This window comes from Penaeus chinensis, chromosome 2, assembly GCF_019202785.1.
Source record: "Penaeus chinensis breed Huanghai No. 1 chromosome 2, ASM1920278v2, whole genome shotgun sequence".
Classification (NCBI taxonomy): Eukaryota; Metazoa; Arthropoda; class Malacostraca; order Decapoda; family Penaeidae; genus Penaeus; species Penaeus chinensis.
In genome coordinates, this window is record NC_061820.1 from 28,311,396 (window position 1) to 28,316,395 (window position 5,000).

Consider the following 5,000-nt stretch of genomic DNA (forward strand, 5'->3'; position numbering starts at 1 on the left):
CACGTAGTATCGCTTGTTATATGTATCAAAAAAAAAAAAAAAAAAATGCCAGAGGATGGAGGAAAGAAACGCCCCGTGGTGCAGTAGAACAACGAATGTCTATTTTCCCAATCCGTACAAAAGGCCGTGGGAGGCCGTGACGTCACGCTCGTGACTCGTGAAGTTTTAAGTATTTAAAATAATTGACAATAGCACAAACAAATAACTAAAATACAAACATAACATATGACATCAAAATAATAAAAGAAATGATAGACAGCACATAAAACAGACAAAATACTTAAAACATAGACCACCTCGGTACAACGGACAGTCAGCATGCGCAACCACACGCACTCACGCATACACACGCACTCACGCATACACCGCACGCAAGCCCACGCAGACACGTGTTTTGGTATACACATGCAGAGAAGTACATACCGACATTGCAACAGCAAACACAACCTCCACATACACACATACACACCCGCACACACACAGTGCACGGACCACGCGCGCCCCAGAGAGCGCACGCAATTCAACACTCGGTCACCTAATCACACGCGCTCACACACACACACGTATATGCTGTGCACGCAATGGGCATATACACACGGAGCGAGCATCATCTAAGAGGGGGGGTGGGGTGAGTACAGTGTGTCACGCTACACACCTTTCTACAATTACACTAACTTTAGTGCTATTATGATTATTGTTTATGTTGTCAATAATGACATCTGATGGTGAGTATCATTATTACTTTTGCCATTACTTCTTCGATGAAATTATTACTGCTACTGACATCATAATAATAGTAATAACCACCATGGTTGTTGTCCCCTTATTCCCGATTCTTCATATTAAAATTACTAATACAATGATTCATTGCTAACATTACTGTCATTATTAATGTTATTATCCTTATTCATCATCATACACTCTTTAGCATTGATACAAAATACAAAGTCGCTGTGATTATTGCTAATTTCTCATTGGTGTTTGTGGTAGGGCTGTGTATTATAGTTTAAAAACATCATCAATATTGTTAGCGTTGCTGGCTTGGATTTCCATAGGTAGTAGCATTTTTTGTTCGTTATCGTTATTTTTATCTAGAAATGAGAGTAATTTCCATTGCAGTTGTCATTGCTGCTATTATCATCATCCACGTCATTACTGTTATCATGAATATCATCATCTTTCTGTATTTCTTATAAATATTGTTATCACCGCATCAGTATCATTAGTATGAATTATCATTATCTTGTCTGTTAGTATTTTTAACATTATTTGTTATTATATCTACTAAATTCGGCATCATATCTGATATCAAATTCGCTATTGATTTTATCGTTATCCACTATTCCTACAACAACTAAAGGTTTATGATTATTTTGCTTTCCTCATCTTCACTGTTTTTTATGCCTTACTTAATCAGTGTTTAAAATTGTCTTGTTTTACAAACCATAATTGTCACTATATTGATATTAATCTTCATTAAATCCCATAAATTGTTCTGCGCTACTGTGTTCTTAGTTTATCATATTCTGCTCTTGGGTTGACAAAAAAGACAATAATTGCATAGAAAAGGCTGCACAAACTTTAATTTAACATACAGTATCTTTTCAACAACTGATGAAAATCGCTGCTAATATTGAGTGGTTTACGTTATACGGTACAGGTATAAATGTCGATGTTCCTGTATAGTACTCGTGAGGTCGTCGAAAGGTAAGTCCAATCACTGCAGGATGGAGACCAGTTTATAATCAGTGGTTTGTTCCAACTGCGAAGGTTGTTTAATATGACTGGTATAGCCTGCGGAACTGCTGACTGTATACATCCAACGCTTTTCACCGTTGTTTGGCAGCCAGATCAAACCTGTAACTGGCAAAGACTCTCCAAGTTCTAACACCGTAAATATATGTGGAAGTAATGTATTCTTATTAGACATAGGGAACGTTAATGGCATGATATTCAGAATGGCAACAGCACCGTTATTGACATTCAACTTTCTAAATGCGAAATATGAAATAAAAACAGACAAACGTTACAATATACTCTTTAGATATGAACAAGTAGACGTGTAATACTTGGGCATCTGAGTTACTGTGTAAGGGTTACAGAAAAAATGTAGACATGGAGGAAACGTCCCATATGGATGCTGGCAGAAGAGGAGTAGGGAATGGAAGGAAGGGTATAAGAAAGGGATAGAAGCCAGGAGGAGGTAAGAAGCAAAAGGGAGAAAAGAGGGGGAAGACAGATATGGAAAGAGAACAAAGGAAAGCAAAATGAGTTATATATTACTGCTAAATGCCGTTATTATTATCATTATTATTATTATTATCATTATTATTATTATACATATATGTATATATAGATAGATGCACACACACACACATACATACATATATGCATATATATATGTATATATATATATGTATATATATAAACATGTGTATATATATATATATATATGTATATGTATATATGTATGAATATATATATATATATATATATATTAACATATATATATATATATATATTAAACATATATATATATATATATATATTAACATATATATATATATATATGTATATATCTTAAACTTATATATGTATATATATATATATATATATGTATATATGTGTGTGTATAAATATATATAATATTTATATATATATATTATATATATATATATATATTATATATATATATATACATACATATATATATATATATATATATATATATATATATATATATATATATATGCGTTTATGTGTATTTGTCAGTACGAATGCATGGCTTTGGAACAGAATGCGTTCTTCCTACACAATGTTTCGTATATACTGTTGAAATGAAATCAGAACCACTGAGTGTCAATTAATTATTTGTCTCCATAACACATTTGTCATTTAAGTTTCATTTGGATTTATATGAAAACATCTTCAAACCTAAAGAGGAAATCGAGGATTTCTAAACTGTATTCTATCTTTTAAGCTTTTTTGCCTTGCATCTACAATAATCATTAACCTTTTGTTAAAATATATAATCACCACCACTGATGTATTTAAAAAGTGATCGCGTGGTAAACATGTTTGTTCGTTCATGAACTTGTTATTATAGTCTTAGGAATGTAAATGCCAGCGTCTAAGGATTGTTTGTAATGTCGAAGAAACTAAGTGTAAACTGTGTAATGAAGAATATAAGCGAACACTTGTACATTATATCTCAGAGTGCCATGTGATACAGCCTTTCAGGCCACCTAGCATGAGGTACGGAGAACTATGTAACTACTTCATATCATCTGATGCCCTAGAAGATATACTTATGTTGTATCCTAAATTTGGAATGTAGTATCACATAACCGAATATAAAATGTATTAATGCTTTCCCACGCCCAACCTATATGCCGGCGTGGCAGATGAGTGGATAAAGGACTGTGCAATTGTTCCTTTCCTTAAACTGATATAAGTACTCATAGCAATATGAGAACAGAACTTAATTTGCCTTCTGTTTATGAAAGAATATTATACATAAATACCACATTTAGTGTCAAATCAATTAGAAAACCCCTCCATTGTACAGAGTTCCAAAGACAACTAAAACACAGAATAGAAGAGCTAACTTTGAATAACAACACCGATTCATACTCAAATCCATGGTTACAAGTGACGTTTAAACACTTAGTTCAGCTGAACATTCCCATAACTAAGACCCTACATGGACGTTCTGTACCACCGTGGAAAATGTCGGACCTAAGTGTATATTATACGACTGCCCCCAAAAAAGACAGTGCCCCCCCTGCTATACTTAAACAGTATGCACTTGCAAGTATAAATGAGCATCTAGACACTCTTTCCAATGTATATGAATGCTACACTGACGGATCCTTGCAGTCTGGGTGCAGAGCAGGATGCGCTTTTGTTGTCTATAAAAACAATATTTTGCAGCACCAGGATTGTAGGAGGGTTCATGACTGGGCTAGCACTATGCAAACCGAGTTGGCAGGAATACTCTTGGCCACCGAATTTCTATTGAATCAAGGCTCAGGGGTCATTTTCTGTGATTCACAGAGTGCTCTCCAGGCTCTGAACACTCTAGACAAAGGTGCGGGAAATATTGCAAATGACATCAGGATAAACGTGTATCGTGCAAAAGAACGAGGCCATAATATACGTTTTGTGTGGATTTTGAGTTGATTAATTTTCAGCGCCCTGAAAGCTGTAGCATAAAGCACTATGACCGGTTTAGGCAAGATTCCTTCATCTATGGTTTATATAAAACAAGAACAAGACAGTGTGATGTTGTGACTGCAAGAATCAGGCTTGGGTATAGATTGTATTGGCAGGTCAGTACAGTTTGTAATGTCGAAGAAACTAAGTGTAAACTGTGTAATGAAGAATAAAAGCGAGCACTTGTACATTATATCTCAGAGTGCCATGTGATACAGCCTTTCAGGCCACCTAGCATGAGGTACGGAGAACTATGTAACTACTTCATATCATCTGATGCCCTAGAAGATATACTTATGTTGTATCCTAAATTTGGAATGTAGTATCACATAACCGAATATAAAATGTATTAATGCTTTCCCACGCCCAAGCTATATGCCGGCGTGGCAGATGAATGGATAAAGGACTGTGCAATTGTTCCTTTCCTTAAACTGATAAAAGTACTCATAGCAATGTTATAGGCTAAAATTCAAATGTAACACTATGTAATGTTATGACCATGCATTAAATGTACCACAGCTTGCCCACGCATGTGCAGTTAGCCAGGGTGGTAAATAAAGGACTAAACTAAACTAAAGATAAAAATGCTCCCAAATGATTCTAAGTAGAATAATTATCACACATGGTATGCATATTTTCAGATTTATTGCCTACAAATGTCTAGTACATAATAATAGATTATAAAAAAACACTTGTTTTTTTTTTGTTTTGTTTCTACTGTTTTTGAATACTGCAATAACTAGATATATATAAATGTGTGTGTGTGCGTATGTGCGTGCGTGTGT